The sequence below is a fragment of the Calidris pugnax genome, unplaced genomic scaffold (assembly GCF_001431845.1).
Source record: "Calidris pugnax isolate Ruff unplaced genomic scaffold, ASM143184v1 scaffold2, whole genome shotgun sequence".
NCBI lineage: Eukaryota > Metazoa > Chordata > Aves > Charadriiformes > Scolopacidae > Calidris > Calidris pugnax.
The window spans coordinates 3,401,796-3,424,474 of NW_015090766.1; positions in this window are offsets into that span (position 1 = coordinate 3,401,796).

Genomic DNA, 22,679 nt, shown 5'->3' on the forward strand with positions numbered 1-22,679 from the left:
AGAAATAAACCTCCAGTTGTCCAGGTAATTGTAGTGGTTCAGGGATCCCAACTTATTGCTTCCTACTACCTCTCAAAACTGGGCTTTGGGAAAGGGGGATTAAGCATAGGTTCAATACCTGTACCTAAATACATTAAAAATGTCTTCGCTATTTTTATGCCTTCGTATCTCTGCTTAGCATTTATTTTGCTTCTGTCAAGCTACATTTATGATACCTGAAGGCCCAGTTAGTTTAAGTTTGTGATACTATTCTATATCTGGATGTCTGCTAAGTATACTCAACTGAAAAAAGTTTCTGCACTGATTCACAAGGAATAAGATCCAAAGAATAGTAAGAAAGCTGGTGTTCTATAGCCTATTATGGGAAGATTGTTAAATCTACTTTTAAGTCCCTGATGAGAAATCATGACCAGAGTTGGTCATCTGAGATTGAGTCAAGGCATCAATTTTTAAAGACATTTGTAGAAACACTTTCTTTCTTTTTGAAAGCCTGGTGTTTTTCAATGTGATCCATTTTTTTCATAAATCACAAGTGATAATGCACAAAACTGTGTTGTGTTCAGTGAATGTAGCTTTGTTTTGCATGTGTTACAGAAGACATTTATACTAATGGAAATGTCTGCACAGCTGTATGAGAGCCATACATTTCAGACTGTTTTGATCAAGGTTGTGTCAGCAATTCTGCTTAAAACACACTTAAGATGTTATAATTTAGCAGACAGTAAAAGATTGCTTTAGCAATAGCATACCCTATTATGTTTACCAGGGAATTAGAAAAATTAATATGTATCAGAATTCTCTCAACCTTGAAAAGATTTATCTGAAGTTGGATTTAATTAAATTTGGAGAATATTCATAGTCTAACATCTGAAAGACATTTTTGTGGTTGTCTCATGAATTTTGGAATCTATACCTAGTAGGGAAAAAAACCCATTGTTTTCAAATGACACAGAGCATTGAAGCAGCACATATTCACTGGCCAAACTCAAAATTATTAAAAAAAGGTTTTAAGTGGTAGTTTGTCCCACAACACTTTATGTCTCCAACATAAATGAAATATATAAATATTCAGTGGTGTGACCTGGTTAAAATATTAAAATATTTGGGTGGAAAAACTCATCATGTGCTGTCGTCCCACCTGGGTAATAGTCGTACTTCCAAGCAATGAAGCATATACAAATCTATTTTAATGTCTAGAGAATCACAATCCCATACCTCTGAATAAAACACTTTGTATCTTTTCTTTGTTGCTTACCTTCTCTTACATATGAAATACAATCCTTGAGGCTGTCTTTAATATTCTTTGGCAACAATAATCATCAGTCACATGACTGAGGTTATGTGCATGCTTAAAATGATGGAAATTCAGAGGTTAAGAGACTATTTGTTTTCTTTGCTTTTTGGAGAGTCCCTACCAGACCTTTGGACGTGATAAAGTAGTGGAAGATTAGATTAGCTAACAAAAGTATCTTAAATCACTGTATAAAGTAGCATGAATTAAAGAAGAATCCTCTGGTTTTGGGGAGCATAGGAAAGATTGTACTATATATAATGCTATTTTTTTATATGTAAAATGTATATGTACCATATGAAGATAGAAATATTACCTACCGCTAGTGTGTTTATTTTCTAATCAGAGAGAGCAATAAAAGTAATGCCAGATTTTGCTAAATTGCTTGAGTTTCCTTGGTGAAAAGAAATCACAGATCAACTGTTCTGAACCTGAAGGAAAGCTAGAACATTATTTTACCTATGATCCAATTAAGGACAAAAAGGGAAACTATCTGTCTCTCACAGTTTCTGCTCCAGCATTTATACTGCAAGAAAAAAATAGATTAATAGGACATAAGTGTGTCATGATGCATTGACCCATTCAATGACGTGGTTAGCTGGTACTGTAGTTCTTTATCTGCTCATGGCTTCACTGAAATATTAGGCAGGAGTATAATGACCAGCCAATCAAACTGCAGAGAAGTGAAAAGGACAAGGTAGTTTCCTATTATTATATTCTGTTTTGCCCAACATGATGTTTTTGATGCTTTCTGTACTGAACAAAGACAGTGATGAGAATAGGAAATGACACTTGACTCATCTATTGTCCTGGCAAAGTCTGTAATAAGCATGGGTTATAGTATAACCATTCTTTTTACAATTTCAAATCTGCAATCTGCTGATCCTCCCTGCTTGTCACATCCAATTTGTTCCAAGGCATGTTTTACACAAGAGAATGGTTCTATTCAGTGGTAGCCTGAAGTTGGCAGGTATCATGGTTAAATTCCCTTTCTAATGATTGTGTAGAACTAGAAAGATCCTGTCATATCATCATTCTGGAGGCTACACAACTACCTAAGTGGAGAAAGAAAAATTAATTGATAGAACAATTATGCATTTTGCATTATCAAGGTCTTTTCAAGAAAATTAAGATTAACATGAGACTATGATTTGGAATTAGAAAAAGAAGTGAGAGTAAAAAAAAAAAACAAGACAGAGATACAATTAAGCAGAGCTGCTATTTTATTTCAGCAGCAGGTGTACAAGGAATACATGTAGTATCAAGAGCTAGTCAGAAAAACTCTGTCAGTGTTAGCCGCCACAAAACTCTTCTGAAGTCAGGACACTGTAGGAGTCATCTACTTACTGAGCAAAACAAAAGCAAAATCTAGCAATGCTTGAAAAACTGAAAAACACTTTCAAATCAAAAGATGACATTTCTAACTTGATCTTTTGTATTTTTACTGTGTAACCACATTAAAAATAAAAAGTAACAGCAGATAAACTAGCAAAAAAACCCCCAAAACCCTTAGCAAGAAAACAACTTTTTCCCTTTTTCCTTCACCCTGAATTGTTTCATTCTTGTTTGAAATTAAGTTGGATTTTAGAGGTCCACTCATCAGTAGAATTACTCAGGAAGCAGTAGGAAAATCTTTAAGAGGAAACAGATAGGCCAAGGACAACCTGGATCATGCTTAGACATGCATGAATAAAGAAATTAACCAACCAGAGAAATCATCAGGGATTTGCATAAAGATCTCACCAATTCTTCCAGTTGATGGTCAAGATTTAGGGAGTGGGTTGGGAAGAGGAATGTGCCTTTTCAACTGTAAAGTAAATCTTAAGATCTGCTGGCACCTCACAAAACAAAAGTGGCTTTGCACACTGTCTTTGTAATCTGTTGATTGGAGGACAGCAACAGAAAGACACAAGAAGAATAATCTGCCCAAATGCTGAAAATTAACAGGAGAATTATTCACAACTGGACAAAAGAAGAGAGAAAGCAAAGAGTAGCAGGACAGTTATGAAGTACATCTGTGCTTACATACTAATTGAAGGACCACTGGAAATCAACACAGCCAAATAATGATTTTTTTGAAACCATAAAATGAAGAAATCTAGTATGAACAGCCAGGGTAGACAGAGAAATTTTGAAATGGACAAAATAATTCAGAGTTTAGAGGTTAACAGGACTTTTTCATATTCTGCAGCTGCAAAGGGAGAACAGCAGGGTGTGCAGCACCCAAAACTTAAGTAGAGTGTCCTGCTGAAGATTTAAGACTTATGTTGGAGAAGTCAAGTGAGTCTAAAAATGATGTGAGGGGTTCTATTAGATTTGATTCAGATCAATACTAAGAATATAAAGAGGCAAAGTAATTGCTTGAGAGTGAATGTTGAAAAAAAATCAAAATCTTAAAGTAAGATTATGAGTTTTTGAAAGCAATATTTCAATAAAATCAGAGAAACACTACAAAAAACTTAGGAAAATTAATTTCAGTGTCAAATGAAAGGTGCTGTCCTCCAAAGAATGCTAAAAGTATGAGGAATACCGAAGCTGGGGAAAAACAAGTCAGTGTGATAGGAGGCCTATATGATCAATAGACTTTGTTACCTTGCTCAAGCTCATTAAACACAGAAAAATACCCCATACAGGAAAACAGGTTAGATTACTGAAGATGTATATGGAGATACCACATGAATATACAGGAGCAAAATCAGAAAATCTAAGATAGATAATGTCATACAAGAAATCATATATCTCATTACATAATGAGATACATAATTGCATGATTACATGATGAGGCACAAAAATTCCAATAAATCATTCTGTGCGTAGTATGGGGAAGACCAAGGGCAGTACTGGTTTGCTAATCAGAAGAATGAAGACTATCAGGAAATGACTGAGTGAAAGCTGTGGTGCATAATGGAAAAGGCCAGCTAGTCAGACTATCATAACTCATACTAGCCAAGAAGGAATAAGATTTTAGTTTTGACTAGGGAAATACAGTTTAGAGAGTAGTTATCATAGAATAGAATCATAGAATTGCCTAGGTTGGAAGGGACCTTTAAGATCATCTAGTCCAACTATCAACCTAGCTCTGATAAAAACCATCACTAAACCATGTCTCTAAGCACTATGTCTACCTGTCTTTTAGTGCCTCAACCACTTCCCTGGGCAGCCCATTACAGTGCTTAGTAACACTTTCAGCGTAAACATTTTTCCTAAAATCTAATCTGAACCTCTCCCAGAGAAACTTGAGGCCATTTCCTCTTGTCCTATCACCTGTGATTTGGTAGAAGAAAGTGACCCCTGCCTCTCTACTTAGATCTCATCAGCTGGTTCTTTGAAATCCATGATAAAGTTCACCAAGTCCAGTTGATTTGAAATAATCTAATTTATCTTAAAAACCATCGCCTTTACAAATACATGGAAGAACTACACGACTAAGAAAAAAACCCCAGAAACTGGCAAATGTTAATACCAATTTTAAAAAGAAGAAAAGGAGGATCATCAATTATAGAGTGGATGTTTCTGTTTCCATACAAAATACATGACTAGCTTTATTTAGAGGATATGTAAGCACTAGGAAGAAGTAATCTCATGTAACTTTTTCTTCTCTTGTAACTGACCTTATGTACAGAGATATCCTGTTTTTTGGATTTAAGAAGACTTTTAGTGTTTCCTCACATGTAGCCTCTAATGACTGCAGTACGTGACAGAATTAAATAGTTGAAAACCCACTGGAAAATTGTATTAGAGAGTAGCTGTTAGTGTTTCCTTCTTAAAAAGGAAAGATTTATTAACCTGAATTCTGCAAGGTCCTTGGCCTTGTTGATATTTTAATGAATGATCAGAGATGGCAGAAAGATAGTATTTTTACTTAATTTATAGACAGCATTTAACAGAGGAAACTGAGATATATTTGATGATAGAAGTGGAAATCAGAATGACTATGGAGAAGTTCAGAAAGAAACAGATGCCATTACTTAGGCTGTCTGGTAGTATAACTAGACTGGGGAATAACTGTAGGGAACAATGTGTGTAGTTATAATGGCTTACATTGTTCTTTGTATTGGGGCAAAATGGAAGCATGTTTCCTGCCTAAGCAATGTCACAGGGGAGAGAAAAGCAAGGAGAGTGTGCTTAGTCTGAAACTCTTCATACCTGGAAGATCATACGATATGTTCAGCTGTGCAGTAATGCAGCTAAAAATATACTGTTTCTGCTGAAGTCCATTTCTTGGTAGTTACCTCTGTCAAAAAAATGTGGAAGGTATAGCTGTGACATAAATCTTGGTTGACTCAGCTTCATTAAAACTATGCAATACTGACACATGGCTAGTACAGATGCCACTAAACTCCCTGACGATCTTTATTATTTGTCAGCTTGTTCCTCTATTTCTGAGACATTCTCCTGTGTCTCCCAAAGAATATAAAGTTACAAATTCAACTCCTGTTTCCTTTAAAGTTCTGACAGCTCTCTAAGTTTTCTCTTCTCATCATTGATGTTGAATCTCCTTATAATATGGGTTCTGGTTTAGAGTAATTCTCCTTAAGTATTTAAGTAAAGGCTAGCTAGGGAAGATACTTGATGACATACGTTGGTCTACTTAATGGCTGTTCCAGAGAAAAGCAGGCTGATGGCAGTAATAAACTGGCATTTAGATGGGGCTAGAAACATTGCTGAAACACAACATTAACAACTTGCTTTTAGCCATGTAATTCATAAGCAGGATAAACATGTTATTCAAAAATAAGTGTGTTATCTTCTCTTTTTAGTTCAGAAACACCTCAGGGCTGTACCCATTACCATGACAGGAAGAGCTAGTGTTTGGACACGAACTGAAATACTTTACTATACCATAGTATGTTAGGCTGTCACATTTAAACAATGGAACTGTTGCAAACCAACACTAAGATCCCTATCTGCTGCTTAGCTTAAAAGTGGGTGGAAAGACAGTGGAGTATTGATGGGAAAGGAAATAGCTATCCTTTGCTTTGCTTTGTTGTAGTCCTGATATGGGATGATACAGTAACCACTTTGAAGTCTGGTGTCTTATAATATTGTCTTGAATACCACAAAGCTGAGATGCCTTTTTGTATATGCAATGACAGTCTGAGAAGTGTAGAAGCCAGTACTGCTTGCAAGATAGAACTTCAGTGTAAGGCAAACAGCACAGGGACAATTGGGAAATAAAATAATTAAAATAGTTTGGAGACTGCTCATGCTTATTCTGGAGCTTCTCCTCTTCCTTGATTATACTGCAGCCCAATTCACCAATAGCAATCTGAGATGAATTAGTAAGTGCCTCTGCCTCATGCCTTGATTTTTAGCTTGGATGTAGGGACTGTCATAAACCATCCATACAAACAGGTAGGAGAAAAGGAAGTGCTTAAGGCTTCACAGTGTTTCCATAAAAAAAGCTCATCAGAAATCATTCACAGATGCAAGAATTTCTTTATTATGGAGCTAGAAATCATGAAGGAGAATCAGAGCCACTGTTGCAACCTGCATGTCACCATAGTAACTGCTATTAGAACAACTCTGATAGAAGCTCAGATTTTCTGTTCAATGATGAAAACTTGATTTTCCAACAAAGTGCTTTCACCTAGCATGAATCTTTCTGCCTAGTGGAATAAGTGGAAAAGAAATTAATCATGGAGAAGGAAGGAAGCACAGAGAGAAGAGCAAGAAAAAGCAGAAAATAAGGTAAAAGAACCAAAAGATGTATGTCTTGTCATTGGTTCCTAAGAATCCAATCTTTAAACTGTGTGTCTACGTGTTATTCCCATCCTATTACTCTAGGCTGTAGGACTATTGCATTTGAGTTATATCTTCAACACAGCCCGTATCTTCCGACTTTATCATCTACAGATATCATAGGTGTACATCACAAGGAAGTAGTTAGCAAAAATGATGTGTGGGGGAGCAAGTTGACACCCTCCCCCACCCATACTATCTATGGTGGGTTGACCCTGGCTGGATGCTAAAGTCCCACCAACCTCTCTCTCACTCTACCACCTCAACAGGAAAGGGGCAAAAAAAAAAAGATGAAAAAACTTGGGGGTTGAGATAAAGACAGGGAGTTCACTCACCACTTGTGATCACAGGCAAAACAGACTTGACTTGGAGAAATTTTTAATTTATTGCCAGTTAAAAATAGACAAGGATGGTGAGAAGATAAGACAAAACCTAAAACACCTTCCCTGCACCTCTCCCCCTTCCTCTCAGGCTCAACTTAATTTCTTCATTCTCCACTCCTTTATCTCCCTTACTGAGTGGCATAGGGGAAAGGGGAATGGAACTCTTCTCAGCTCCTCTCTGCTTCACCTTCCTCCTCACACTTTTCCCCTGCTCCAGCATGGGTCCTTCTTGGTCCACGCTTTCTGTCAGAAAGCCTGCTCTGGTGTGTGGTTTCCACGGGCTGCATCTTCCTTCAGAGCACAACCACCTCCCGCAGCATGAGGTCCTCCACAGTCTGCAGGGTGTATATCTGCTCCAGAGTGGTCCTCCATAGGCTGCAGGAGGACAAGCTGCTGCACCATGATCTTCTCCATGGCCTGCAGGGGAATCTCTGCTGACCTGCCTGGAGCCCCTCCTCCCCCTCCTTTTTCACTGGCCTTGGTATCTGCAGGGCTGTTTCTCTCGGTCTTTTTTTCCTCACTCCTCTCTCTTTCTCACAGCTACTGTCCAGTGTGTTTACCCTTTCTTAAATATGTTCTCCCACAGGTGCCATGGGCTTGGCAGAGGCGGGTCCTGCAGGTGGGACTGTTGGAGTCAGGTGAACTGGCTGGAACAGTCTGGAACCAGCTGTACTGTCAGGGGTTGGCTCCAGCCTGTCTTCACAGAGGTCACTCCTGCAGTCCCCAGCTGCCAGCATTTTGCCAAGGACACTCAATGCACCATCTTACCAGTTTTGCGTTAATTCCTGCATTCCTCACCTCGAAAGGATAAATTCTCCTGAGTGAAATGATTTACTTAAATCTAGGTAGATAACATTTACTGCATTTCTTTCAATTAAGAAGTGAATTATCTTATGAGAAGAGATACTATGTTAGTCTGACATTGTAAAGTCTGACCTTTAATAAAAATAGTGTTGTATTTTATACCATTTGCCAGCTTTCTCTATGTCCTTGATTACTGTCTCCTTCAAAAACTGTTGTAAGACTGTGCATAGATCTGAATTCAATCAGAGATATGTAGTCTCCTATGCCTCTTTTTTCTGGTTTTGTGAATAAATGCCATGTTTGCCATTTTACAGTTCTTGGATACCTGCTCCAGAAGCAACAGATCCCTAGCTGTTTTTCTTGTAATGCCACAGGCTGCTTTTGTAGCAACCATTGTTTTGCAATAGTGGTTATCTGTTGCTCTTTCCTTCTCCCTTGCCTCATTGCCTGAAGAGTAAAGTACAAATTATTCTACCTCAGCTATGGACATTTTTGTTTTTATATTTCCTACTAAGGAATAATTACAGTCATATCTTACCTTCTTAAGGAAAATTGATGCTAATTATTGAGCATGTATTTAGGCCATGTCAGTGTGAAGTGGTTTCACTTTTTTCCTTTGTTCATTTTTTTCCTTCCCTTCATTAAGAAAATAATAACATTGTTCTTGGAAAGACCTAGTTGGAATGGCCTTTTGTCTGTTTGTCTTTGTTTTCTTGCTGTCAAACACTGTCTTCAACAGCCTCTATTTCTTCTTATTATTGTTATCGAACACATGATTCATCCAGGTAGCCCCTCCTTGCATACCAGTTCCTTCTTTTTCTTAAGAGACAGGTTCTAATACTGAATATAATTATGTGCTTCTTTACTTACAAATCACTGAATTGTCCAGTTCAAGGTTAAAATTTTCAGTGAGGTCATTCTCAAAAGATGATTTACTTAATTTATCAAAATATATTATCTTACGTACACTTACAGAAATAACTAAACTTCATGTATAACTTCATGTTTGTATGTCTTGTTACTTATACTGAATTCAACCAGTTCAAAATATCTTAATCTGAGAGCATTTTTCAAGCAGATCTTTTGTGATTTTTTTTTCTAATTTCAGGAATAACTTCAAAATAGCATGCAAGTGAGTATTTGGTGGAGAAATCTAACAGCTACCATTCCTGAGAGACTTCTGCAGTAGAGAGAGTTTGCACTGCATGACATTTCCAGTACTACTATTTTCTATCACCAATTAATAGAGCTCTGAATCCCTATCCTAATTTGCACCTGGGAAAGTGAAACTGATGGGGATATGACTATTATGAATACATTAAAGTAATGTAGCAAGATTATATGGCTCAGGGTTAGATGAACTTTTCTAACTCTCAGAGCAGTACAATTCTAAAAAGGCTTCTAAAATAGAATAAAAGGGATCCTAAACTATCTCAAGATAAAGATAATAAGTTCATGGAAAAAATATTCATGGAAAAGGTAAGGAAGATTATGGGACTAGTAATAAAATTTGGGAATTTATTGTTGTCAAATTTGATACTTTTGGAGACATTGAAAAATGTCTTGAAATACTTAAAAGGATCTGAAAGTACCCCTGATCACAGTATGTGATTACTTACATGCAATGAAGTGCGGCAAATAAGGGCACGGACTCCGACAAGTGATGAAGCAAAGACGTTTAATGTTTTATTTTTACAGCATATATAGTTTCTCTCTTTTGATCACATGCTGTGCTCTCTACACAGATAGGTTATGGGGCCTGTCCACATGCCACTGTGAGCAATACAATTGGCTACATTTAAATGCTTATGCACCTATGTTATCCAAACATTATTATCTGTTATTTTCCTCACTAGATTTCATACCACACAAATAATACCATATAAAGACATTGTTTTACTGTTCTTAAGGCTTCCTTCCCATCACTGCAAGAACACCTGCCGAGCTCTCACTCAGCAGCACGTCTCCACAATTCCTCACTCCCTACAATGAAGCTTGCATTTGAGAATATTCTCTCAATCTTTAAAAATAATGTTATCAGGAATAAATCCTATAAACTTAATTATGAAAATGTTCAGATTTTATTCCCAGTTTCATGTGTTACAGTAATCCTCTTCTGTAAGATAATATCGGCATTTCCTCTATTAAATAAACCTTTTTCTCATCCTTCAAATTTGACCATTTAGTAAAATAATTCAATGAACTATTAAACTGTTATATACAAGAAAAGTTTCTGAAAGAACAGCTTTTCAACACTTTAGTATTCTTGTCCACAGATAAAGTGATCCCAGTGTAGAGTGAAAAATTCCTTTCATTTAAAACTTCCTATTCAAGACCAAAAGACTAATGATTGTTCAGGAGTGATGTCTCTAGATACTCCACACATCTAGAGTAAATAAAATAGTTTAAATTTGAATTTGTTAACTGCCAGTTTTTCTCCAGTGATATTTAAAAATAAGAAGAAAACCCCAGCAACGGAAGAAGTGAAGGTAGAAACTATAGGAGATAAATGGCCAATAGTAAAAAAACTAAAGAGGTTGAATTAAGCTATAAAATTGCAGTAGAGCAAAGAAAATAACAGGACCAGTCAGAGAGGCAGGAAAATGGGGAAAAATTAGTTGCAGGAAGAAATTTTAATAGCAAAGGTTATAACATTTTAAGCATATTAATGTCTCTCTAAAGCTGTAAAAGTCTTAAATTCTAAGTGGATAGGGTCTTTCAAATGGAATTACAGTTATAACAAAGCTCTTTTTAAAATAATTATTTCTGAAATTTTCAATCCACAGAAAATTAATATATTTTTTTTCCTCTTCTAGTGAAACTAATTGTGGATGTGACCTACATCCTTATAGATTCAATGAAAAGAGTTAAATGACAAAACTGTGTGACTGAGTTTACCTTGAATTTCTTTTCCTGGCAAAAAAGTATTTTTACCATATTAAAGAGGGTTTTATGACCTTGACATTTTTTGACCATCACAGCTGTAATGTTAAAAATGTATATCAATTTATCATAGTTTTCTTTTATTGCTGTACTGAGATGATTTCGTATTCATCCCTTAGACATCAAACTTAAAGTGGACCTACATGAAAGACGGGGACAGATTCTTTATCAGAGAGGTTAGTCATAGCACAATGGGTAACAGTTTTAAGCTGGAAGAGGGTAGGTTTAAATTAAATATTAGAAATAATTTTTTTTCCTCTGGGGCTGGCGAGGCACTGGAACACTTTGCCTAGAGAGACTGTGTGTGCCCCATCCCTGGAAGTGTTCAAGGCTGGGATGGAAGATGTCCCTGCCTGTGGCAGGGGAGTTGGAACTAGGTAATCTTTAAGTTGCCTTGCAACCCAAAACATTCTATGATTTTATTATTCTAATCCCCTTCTCCATTCTTTCTTCCCTTCCCCCAAATCCATCTTGCAATACGAACACTAATGCTAATGCTAAAAGTAACACTAATACTAAAAAATTTAGGTTTGAGTTTATCCATTAGGTTGGTAAGAAACCTTCGTTTAAAAATGAGCTTTGTGAAGAAAGGTAAACCGCCAGTGTATTACAGCAACACTGAGACATTGTCAGCAAAATAACAAGAGATTTACATTGAATTTAATGGAAGCTGTGAAAAGCGGTGCTTTTGCCTGCTTCACTCTTCAGTTGACAGCCATTGTCATTTATTGCTGTTTGCCTGAAGTTGTGAAATAGAGCTGAAAAGCAAAGCAACTGATTTAATTTCTCTAGCTCAGGAAGTATCACAGTTTGGTTTTTTGAATGCTTTATTACCTCAGTGCACATGAATATGAATGAAGAGTCTTCATACAGGTGGATGTGCAAAATAAAGAAAATTTAAATGTCTGCATCAGACATGGATTTATAAAGACTGATTGAAATTGCTGTTGCATAAGCAAGTCATATTAACAGTTATTACTCATTTGCACTTTCTCTCTTCATAAGGAAAGTTTCTTCCTTGAATGGATCTGCTGCTTTGCTAAACCATTAACATTCGCCAGATGGTGAGATTAGACTCCTAAAAACTTGCAGATGACATTCAGCCATAGCAAACCCTTTTCAGTTGTTGACAGCTTGTCTAATAAGTGTGTATACTGCTGACGTTTAGACAAGAAAATGTTTGTGAAATGTGTATTCTTATGGAATGTAGCTTAAACTTTCTGAGTATTGGAGTTTACTGGGGTCTTTGTGTGTACATACCTATTCTTTGTAGTTTGCTGCAAACTTTTAGAAGCAGAAAGATTATGCTCTCCTCAGTCCCTCAAAAATATAAGTGTTGATGTATAAGTTAATTTTAAAACAATCTTCAGAAGAATGATGAATTATCCATACTGAAACTTTTGTCTCATTTTCTGCTTGCAAGTTGTATTTGCAAATATATAGTTCTAATAATATGATTCAGCTATCTTCTCAATGTAATTTTTGCAAATATCTCCTTCTTTTAAACAATTCATTGGAAAATTTTTAGATATATGAAATTTTAGCCTGTTTGATTGGAAAGACCACACACGTTTCTCTTTCCAGATTGGGATGGTTCTAACCCAAGAGACTACTGCATTTCTTTAAAATCCATTGTTTTGACATACATTTCAGCTAGCAAATTCTTTCTTGTACTTTTGAGACGAAAAAGTCTGCAAATAAATTAAGCTCACTTAAAAAGTCCAAATAATATGGGAAATATTTACTCAAAATTTGCACTGACATTTATTGCAGGGAAATATCCTGTACATCAAAAATGAAATAGCAAATATTAGTAAGGGAGATACATTTTCCTCAATTTTCACAAGTTTTTTTTTTAATGAATAATTTTAGTAGTTTTTAGTGTTCTATAAATTTCATATGAACACTTTCCTTAGGCTCAATTTTTATAAAATGCAGATTGTTGCAAAAAAGAGTAGCATTTTATTTTTCTCCACAAATGTTGCTGATGTCCACTTAAAGTAATTCACTATATAATCAGACACAGATATATTAACTAGCAACGATCAAATATTCACTGACTGTTTTGTCATTTTATCTCAAGATGCTTTGTAAATCTTTCCCGTGAAAGGTGCTTTTGAAATTCCACAGTAAAGTTTGTTATGCTTAAAGCCTGCTTAACTTTAGAGAATCTTCTTTTTGCCTTTCTTTTTTCTCTGACCTATTAATTCTAAATATCAGATTTATGTGATTGTATGGATGCTCAATGTGTAATTGATTTTTTTTCCTGGCTGCTCAGATAATTTTTTACTTGTAACGGTTTACAGCTTGATTAACTCAGACATCCTAAACAATAAATTAGGAAATTGACTTCAAAATATCAGTTTAGCATTAAAGGCCCTTGAGAACTTCAGAAAAACAGAGCAATTTTCAAATTTCTCTTCATGCTGTGGGAAATTCCTGCTATCAGAAACTATTCAGGACTGAGTAATGTTTTAAGAACAAAATTAATAGGTTAAAATCAGAGCTATTTAATATGTGATTATTTGCCATACAATCCTGGATACATTTTCTTAAATTCAACACAGCCTACTATAGAAACAAATTGCTTGAAAGAAAATGTTAGAATCTGCTTTTCTGAGCATAAGATGAAAAAGTGGATTTCAAGATTGTGTGTCGTTGCCGTGATGTTTTGGCTTTTTGGGCAGCTATGGAGTAGGAATATAGTTAGGAAAGGACTGGACATCAGATGACTGAAACTTGACTGAAAGATTGCCTGGGGGGCGGACAAACTGTCTGCACGGTGGCTGCCAGATATGTCACACACAAGGGCTATGCCACCCACAACACTGATGAGGGAAAACAAGGGAAAACCCTTCTGCGACCTAAAAAGGACAATTATAGCTTCCAATTGCACAAATGTTTAATTTACCCTAAAGGTTTGTGATTTTATTGCAAATGGGTGTAGCCATTATGAATCATTGAATAAAGGGAGAATTTTGACTACGCTTGACTCTATTAAATACAAGCAAGGAAAAGACTTCAAGTGTAGATGTGTATCTCCTGTTTGAGTGGTTGATTTGGTCTAGGTGGGAACTGGAATGATATATAAGATGGTGGCTGGCAAAGGTCTTGCTATTTTAAAAAATTTCATTTGCAGGTTTGGTTGTGGTTTTAGAAACTGTTTAGGAAACATGTAACAGAAAATGATAACATGAGTGTCCTTTTACTTTTTTGACATCTGGCAGCAGAGCAGCAAATTAATTACTAAAATAATATTCAAATTGAGGAGGTGAGGATTACACTGTAAAAGGAATACTAACACTAATTGGCCAGCATAATTAAATACAACAGGTTTGGAAGGAAAGAAAACACCAGAGGTAAAAAAAACCCAAACAAATCGAAAAACCAAACCACTAGGAATAAACCAAACACTTCTGAACCACTTATGAATTATCAAGGTAATGGATACAACTTATCCTTCCAAAAATTTGTGGGATCACATCTCCTTGTCGTTCACTGCGTAGATTTTTCTCAGTTGATGTTCACTTTCATCTCCAAACATAAGTGGAAGTGCAAATCGTGTATAAATATTCAGGAACTTAGAGGCTGAACAGAAGACTTTTGCACCCCACTTCTCCATTGCAACTGCTGTGATCTTCTGGTGTTCCATACCAAGCAATTAAGTCTTCCACAATGGTGACCAGATAAAAAAAAGGGAGGAATGAATTACCTATGAGGAAAGTTAGTACCATTGTTTCTACCTTTGTGGCAACCACTTGAGATCCAGGAAAGGTTTGTAGTGTGTTAAAATTACATTAAATGAGAGTATGTAGAGTTGGGTACTAGCAAAATATAACCAAGTTTCTCAAGTGCTTTAAGCTGTAAAACATTTTTTTTAATTGAATGACCCTAAGATTCCCTTTTGGAGCAGGGTAACTTACTTGCAAAGACATTGGTTCATAGTCTCAAGTATACATCTGCTACCACCCAACTGATTTCTTATGTATATGCTGCAATGGGAGCCCCTTCTAATACCGGCTTCTTAGATTTTGAAGTCCTCTTAAAAATATCATGTAAGTTTGTCAACTAAAGCTGGAAATAATTTTCTTTTCCAGTGCTTGCTACTTGTTGGCTAGACACAAAAAAGGGTTCCTACTCAGTAGTTGGACTTTTTTGCTATCTGTACAAAACATCATTAGGGATGAAAATCAGCCTGGCAACAAATAAGCTGAGGAAAAGTATATGCTGGGATTTGATGACCTGTATTTAAACAATTAATAATTTTGTTAATCACTTTCCACCATTAATACTTACCATTTTGGAACTTTTATCCTATAATAAGGTGTAAAGAATGAAGGGTTTGATTCTCTTCCAGAGGAGAAATTTGTATGTCATATCAGTGGGGTTATGTTGGTGTCAGAAATTATAAATATGGCATAACAAAAATGTCTCTTTCTGTTTTCTTGCTTGCAAATATTGGATAGGTGTTGTTGAGAAGTGCTTAGAAGGAAAATTCAAATGTAAACTGGAGACAATCAAACCCACAACCACACGCACATGTCTATGTCTTTGAAGGGGGGAAAAAAGGGGAAACCCTAGTTACATAGAATTATTTCATGGCAGGAGCCAAGACATTGATATCAAGGTGCTAGTAGAAATTTGCAGGTGCTTTGCTTCCTGTGAGTCATTACACAGGAAACAGTGTGGGTGGTTGGACAGTGACATAACCAGTGATATTCTGGAGAAAGCTGAAGTAACAGCTTTAGTATATAAAACCTTTAACTATTCCTGATTATTTTGTTCATCTTTGTTTTCGACATTTGAGCTAATATTGTCATAGCAGACTTGAAGGAAGCACTTGAAGCTCTTGTCTGTGGTTATATTGGGGCAGAATCACATCAAGCTGAACCAGTGATTTGCCACTGGAGGTATGTTATTTTCAGAAAAAAGAAGAAGAAACAAAGGTTGCAAACAAAGGATAAGAGAATGGTGTCTAAACATGCTAAGCTGCTCCATATGAGACAGGTACAGGCCTTTATGTTCTTACGTGAAGTTCTTGGATCAAAGGAACACTGAAGCACTGTATGAAAAATTAAACTAGTGTTTCTGCTTTACTCTGTAGTCAATCCTAATCTTAGCTGAAGGTCTGGTCAAAGAAGGTAGTCAGTCTGCAATGTTGCCTGTCAGGCCCAGGCACATCCTGATTTTATTAGACCCTGTCCATCTGCACCCAGCCCTCTCTGTTCTCAGCCATGGAAATACCCAGGATGCCTATTTTGATACTGTTCCTAGGCTCTATTGCTAGAGCATCAGCTCCTGTCTCTTCTAAATTTAACATTGATACTAACACAGCAGCAAGTCTAATTTGAGCAACAAATACAAATGCAGGCATCTGGTCTGAATTAATGTCACTGTTAAGACATATCTTGGTACCTGCTGTATCCCACTTCTCTGTTAGTGCCACTTTAACCTCAACTTTGTCCCTAACTATGGTTTTGCTGAGCAACCCTCTTTAGTCTCTGGAGTGAAGGAATCTTGTGCAGCCTGATGGCTCCTGTACTCCCTTTCATGTTATTCAGCTTTATCTATTTTTCTGGCTTTTCGTGGTTAAACCATAACCTCACTTGGTTCAACAGTGAGCTGTTGAACTTCATGCCTATATATTCACGACGTTGCGCTGGAGCTTCTCTCACCCTCCCTATTCCCCCAGCACGTCCCTTTGGGTGTACACTGAGGCCCATCTTGGTGAAGGTTTTAGTGCCAACCAGCCTTCAGATACTGTTCCCATCTAGATTCACTCCTAATCCCTGATTATTTTTCCCTCAAGTGCTGATTTTCTTGTCTGCTCTAACTTCAGCTGTAGCTTTAAGTGAGAGCCCCATTTCTAAACATAACCACTTGATTCCCAGACCTAAACCACACATGTTATCTCTTTCAAATTCCATCCAAACTCTTACTCATCTGCCATATGTACTCTCAGCCTGTTCCTGAATTTGGTCCAATGACTATCAGCTCAATTTTTAAAAATATCTATTGGTATCCTCTAATGTCAGATGCACTCTGAGTGTTACTCTCCTTTATGTTTGTAGTCCTGTGTATGTACTATATATTTCATCTGTACACATATGGATACATGGACAGAAGGGATTGATTTTAAATTGTAAGCCTAAACACAAAGGGAATTCTTAAAACCAATTTTCAATTTATAGTACACAAATTGCAAGATGTTTCACATTTGCATTGAAGCCATCTACTCTTCAAGGGTAATTTTTAAGTGATTTTAGTTTAATCTGCTTTTTCTTTAAGAAAAGACTATAAACCATACCCCCATTAAGTATGCTTTTAAAATAAGGTAGATTCAGTAGACCTTTACAGAATAATTGATTCATGTTCATGGTGAAATATTATGTTTATTCAATGAATTTGTGGCTGGAAACTCTTACATTAGTAGGAATACACATTGCTATTACATGGCAATGCATAATAACCTTGGATTTAAGGCAATCAGTAATAATCTAATGAGAACCTTCTATATTTTCTTATAATCATAATTACGAATAATCTCAGTCTCGTGATTGATATGTATTCACTTTAACTTCAGGTTGCTTTTATTGAATCATTTAACATCTCATAGATAAATCATGACTATCCATTAATTAAATGGAAAACACACAGGTATAAATTAGGTCTTTAGTCTGGAGGAAATCTTGATAGGAACATAAAAATGTATAAAATTTCTCAATTAGGAAAAATCAGTTGTCCAACTGTATTTTTACAAATATTTAGATGAAGAAGTTTGTAGATACAAGGAATTGGGGAAATATTTTTTAAACATTATTTTGTGTCAGAAATTAAGCTGGAAAAATTAGGCTGCTGAATTAGGTAATCAGGACACTGACTTCCAATTTTGTGTCCCTGGTTTGAATCTGTCCAGTAGCAGATTTCATACACCTTTCTGTGCTGGAAGAGAAAACTACACCAGTATAGTTCAGGAATATTTCATAAAAAGTCACTTTAAAAATCCTCATTTACACAATATTTAGGTGAAGTTTGCTTTTCAAAGGGAAAGCTTATTAGTAACATAAGTATATTGTAAGCATTTTAACTGAGCTTTCTTATTGTTCTCTTCCTTTATCAAGTGAGGAAAAAAATCCTCACTTGTTTGCTTCTCAGTTTGGGCTTTCTTGTAGAAAAAGTTACTATTCACTTTTGTATTGTTTTCTTTGTGTTGGTCTGTGGAATCACCAAAAATTATTAAGTAAAATGATCTTTGACTTACAGAATGTGTTACAGAGCAGGGGAGCCTTGTTATCTCAGGAAGAGGAAAGGATTTGAAAACATTGGAGAGATGTCTTTATATATAGTGTGATGCTATCTTGTTTGAGACAGAATTTTTCTGCATTAATAATTGCTTGTCACCCTTCTGAGGCACTCAGTTTTGCACTCATTATTAAATGGGAATTATTGTTACATTAAATACACAATTTCAACTCCAAAGTGTCTTATAATTTGCATTTTAGCCATAATTCTACCAGTGTTGTGAATTTATGCTTGTTATACAGATATTTGTTGCTAGCTGTTGCTTACAGATCAATAGAGGGTCTTAAACTTTGAAATATTTTTGTATATTATGTGTATTGAGATACTTGTTGTTTGTATTTAGATAACCAAGATCCTCGTCCCATAATAGTCAACTAGTGGATTGAAAGGCATATAATCTAAATAGTGGAGCATTGCAGATACAGGTTAAATGATTTCTTTAAAGCACAAAAGATTTGTTACAACTCAGAACTGAATCTGAAGTCTTCAATACTGGACTCAAGTAGTGGCTCCCAATCATTTTCTTCTTTCTTTTATTCAAAGAGAAATTTTTTAAAGTTATTGAACATTTTAAATCGGGTATGTGGGACAAATAAATATGAAAAAGTGAGACTGCTACAATAGTTTTAATGTTATTACACCCTAAACCTTGTGAAATAGCGTTAGTACCACTGGTTGAAATATTTTTCTATATAAAGTCCTTAATTTTTCTTACCTGAACCATGTACCTGGAGCAAGAGCTACTAGCACTTATAATAGACACCTGTGCCTTCAAGAAATGAAAAGCTGATGAACGATCAGACATAGTAAATGTTTGAGTTAGGGCGTTCATGAACACCTATCTAAGTAGTATCACGAGAAAATAGACTTTTTTCTCTCCGGTCTCCTGGTGAGGTTAGCTTTTCCACTGACTTTCTATCCAATATAGTGATTGCAATAGTCACAAAATTTTATTAGGATTTAAGAAGTCAATTTGTTATCGATTATGCTGAATAAAGTGTATAATTCTCATTATGGCAAGGGAAATATGTAAAAAGCCATAAGGAAATAAAATGTATCGTAGTTGTAATATTTCACTTGAGAACTGATTTCTGGGGCTGCTGAATTTCATTTCACTTTATAAAAATCCCACAGATCCAAAAAATTTTCATTTAGCTGCCTAGAAGCAATAGTATTTGATATAATTATCGTAAAAGGTTTCTTTGCTCTCATATTATGAATTCAAATCATCCCCAGACCTGTAGCCAAAGGATCCAGCACACACCAGGGCTGATATAAGATGTGAAGAACAGCTCAAGAAGTGGCTGGAGGAAAGAAGGAAGGACAGAAAGTGAGTACAAACAGCCATTTCGCAGCAGCAGCACACTCTTACAGAGCTTAGCTGCTTGTGCAACTGCACCTTTAGGCTAAAGTTTCATATTACTGCGGGGCTAGTCAAGCAGCTAAAAGGCACAGAGACAGGCTGTCCTGTAGCAGGTGATGAGAGACTGGAAACAGGATTGCCCTTTTGGCCAGCAACTAAGCTGTCTCGTATTGCCACTGTTTTACAGTGAGCAATGCATCTTTCAACATCTGCCCAGTATCAATTTGTACTCAGACAGTCCTACATCACAGGAACTTTAAGTGGCATAATGTATGTTGTTAATTTCTTTTGCTTTATGGTGTGTGGTCAAAATTGTCATGAATGACTTTTGGAGTCACAGTGGAACCGGAAAGAACCTCTGCTGACTCCTTCGTGAACACACTGTAGTGAACATATGTTGGGGCCACACGACCTGGTGAGGAGGAGAGTGAGAAACCAGCCACAGAGCCAGTCCAGGATGTCCTCACCCAGACAAGGAGCCACTGGTGCCCCCAGGACTCCACATATTGTTGGGGCCATGCAAAACATCTGAAGATCGATAAGACTGATTTTGGAACCTGTCTGACCATATTGCAGAACAAGCAAAACTTGATGAGAAAGAAGACTATATCACTTTAAGAAGAAGATTGTTTCAAGCTGGCCAGCTTTAATCTATTTAGGACTTGCAATTATAGGAGGGGTTGGCCGTATGGGCTGTCATTAACAATTCCAAGCACTTGCCATCAACAAACTTATTTCCAATAGCTTATAAGTTTGTCAAACTATTCATAACACCTTTCATATCACATGTCTGTGGGGGGTTAGATTATGAGAAATACTAAACAATCTCGCAATCACTTGCCCTTGTTCTTGTGGGGGACTTCAACTACCCAGATATCTGCTGGAAATATAACACAGCAGAGAAGGAACAGTCCCGGAGGTTCCTAGAGTGTGTGGAAGACAACTTCCCAACACAGCTGGTGAGTGAGCCAAGCAGGGAAAGCGGTTGGCTTAGTAGGTCATACTGGACCTGGTCATACCTACTATACATTACTATTCAGTAATGAAAAAAAGTCTTTAAATGATGAGCATTTGATCAATGTTATACTTGCTGTTTTCTGTATTCATGCAGTTTAATTTGGAATGCTCTTTACAAAATACCAAATGACCATTTCTTCTTGTAGGCCAGTAGAAACCATCAGTAACAGTTTCTGATTTTTTATGTGTGTTTTCTTTCTAGCTCTGTAGGAAAATGATCAAGTTAATGCTTCTCTCCCTGAGTTTTAGTTGTCTAATCACTTGCACATCTTGCTCTCCAGCACATACTAATTATCATCTGCTCTCTTCTTCAGGAGATGGCTAGACGTGCCTCTGCCTCTGCCTTAAAAAACCAATGTTCTCTTGATCTTTAAGGCTGATTCTGGATGGAGGAAAGATGTTCTAGTAAGTCTGTCAACACCTGGCTGTATTGTATATTCTAGGGATATGCCAGTTTCCTCTTCAGTGCAAAATGTCGTCATCTGTGACCCTTTAATTATGTGTTAATGTGACCAGGAAAGCACAGCTTGAGAACAAAGGAAAAGTAACATTTAAAAAGCAACTTTTTGGTAGATCCTGACACAGACTGTGTAGCTTCTGTGGCCTAGGAACTCAACAGTTTTGGATTTTTGTATCTTATGTGTCTTTGCAGAAGGCTTTAGTATTACATTCCCTGAAATAGTGATACATTTAAAAACAAAATTAAGTTCCTTAGATCCTCCTTCATGATGTCTTTCCTGAAACAAGTTTCAGAGTCTGTGGCACCAAACAATTTATGATTAAAATAAATAATTTTATACTATCTCAGTGTCCTCGTACAGCTAAGGTCATTTTCCAGCACTTTGCCAATAGCTGGAGTGATTATGACTTTTAGCTCCTATTATGTCAGAACATAAATCTCAAACCCACTTCAGTGGGGCACAATACATTGAAGAGGGAGAAGATATGGTAATCTTTCTAACTCTCGACATGCAATTTAGGATCTCTGCAATTTAGGATCTTGGGAGAGAGCATTCTCAATTGCCCTCAGGAACACCCAGATATCTGTGCACTTTTCTCACATGGGACACATTATTTTGTAAGACTATGAATATAATTTGATAGAAATATAATACAAATATAGTTTAAGAAATAGAATGTAATAATATAATTTACAATACAATTATGTATTATGTTTATAAGATGTTTGTAAGTGTTGCAATATTAAGGGGCAATATAGTTAGACATAATGAAATTGGCAAAAAATCTGTTTGGACAGGGGTTATTTCTTTTGTGTTGAATTTATTTTTGTAGTGTTGTGTGTTTCCCTTACAAATCAGAAATAGGGATTTGTTATAGATGTTATCTATAAGAGGTGTGGTGTGCTTACACTCTACCTCTGTGCAAGGATTTTTTATCTGGTACTTATATCTTACAGTTCATTGCTGAAGTTTTTGACATTGTCTCTGTATTTTCAGTGCATAAACACTTATGACATGGCTCACTACTAGCTGAAGTGAATGCCACCTTCAGTGAGCACCTAATTATAGACCATAAGTAAATCAGATTGGATTGACACAAAGGTATGATATGACAAGTCAGTAACTTGAAGTTCTCCAGCTAACTTTTCATGTAGTCCTTCAGTGTCACATTTCTATTGCTCTTGTCTGCCCAGCCACCCCTTTTTTGACCAATTGATTACCTGATCTCTGCTTGGGAGAGATGGGATCCACTCCACTAAAGGTCTGTGAAGATATTTTTGCCAGTAGTATGGATACCCTTGTAAGGGGGACTTTAAGGCAGGAAGAAAATGAGAGAGTTACCAGCAGTCCCATGAAGGAGTGATAGACAGGGT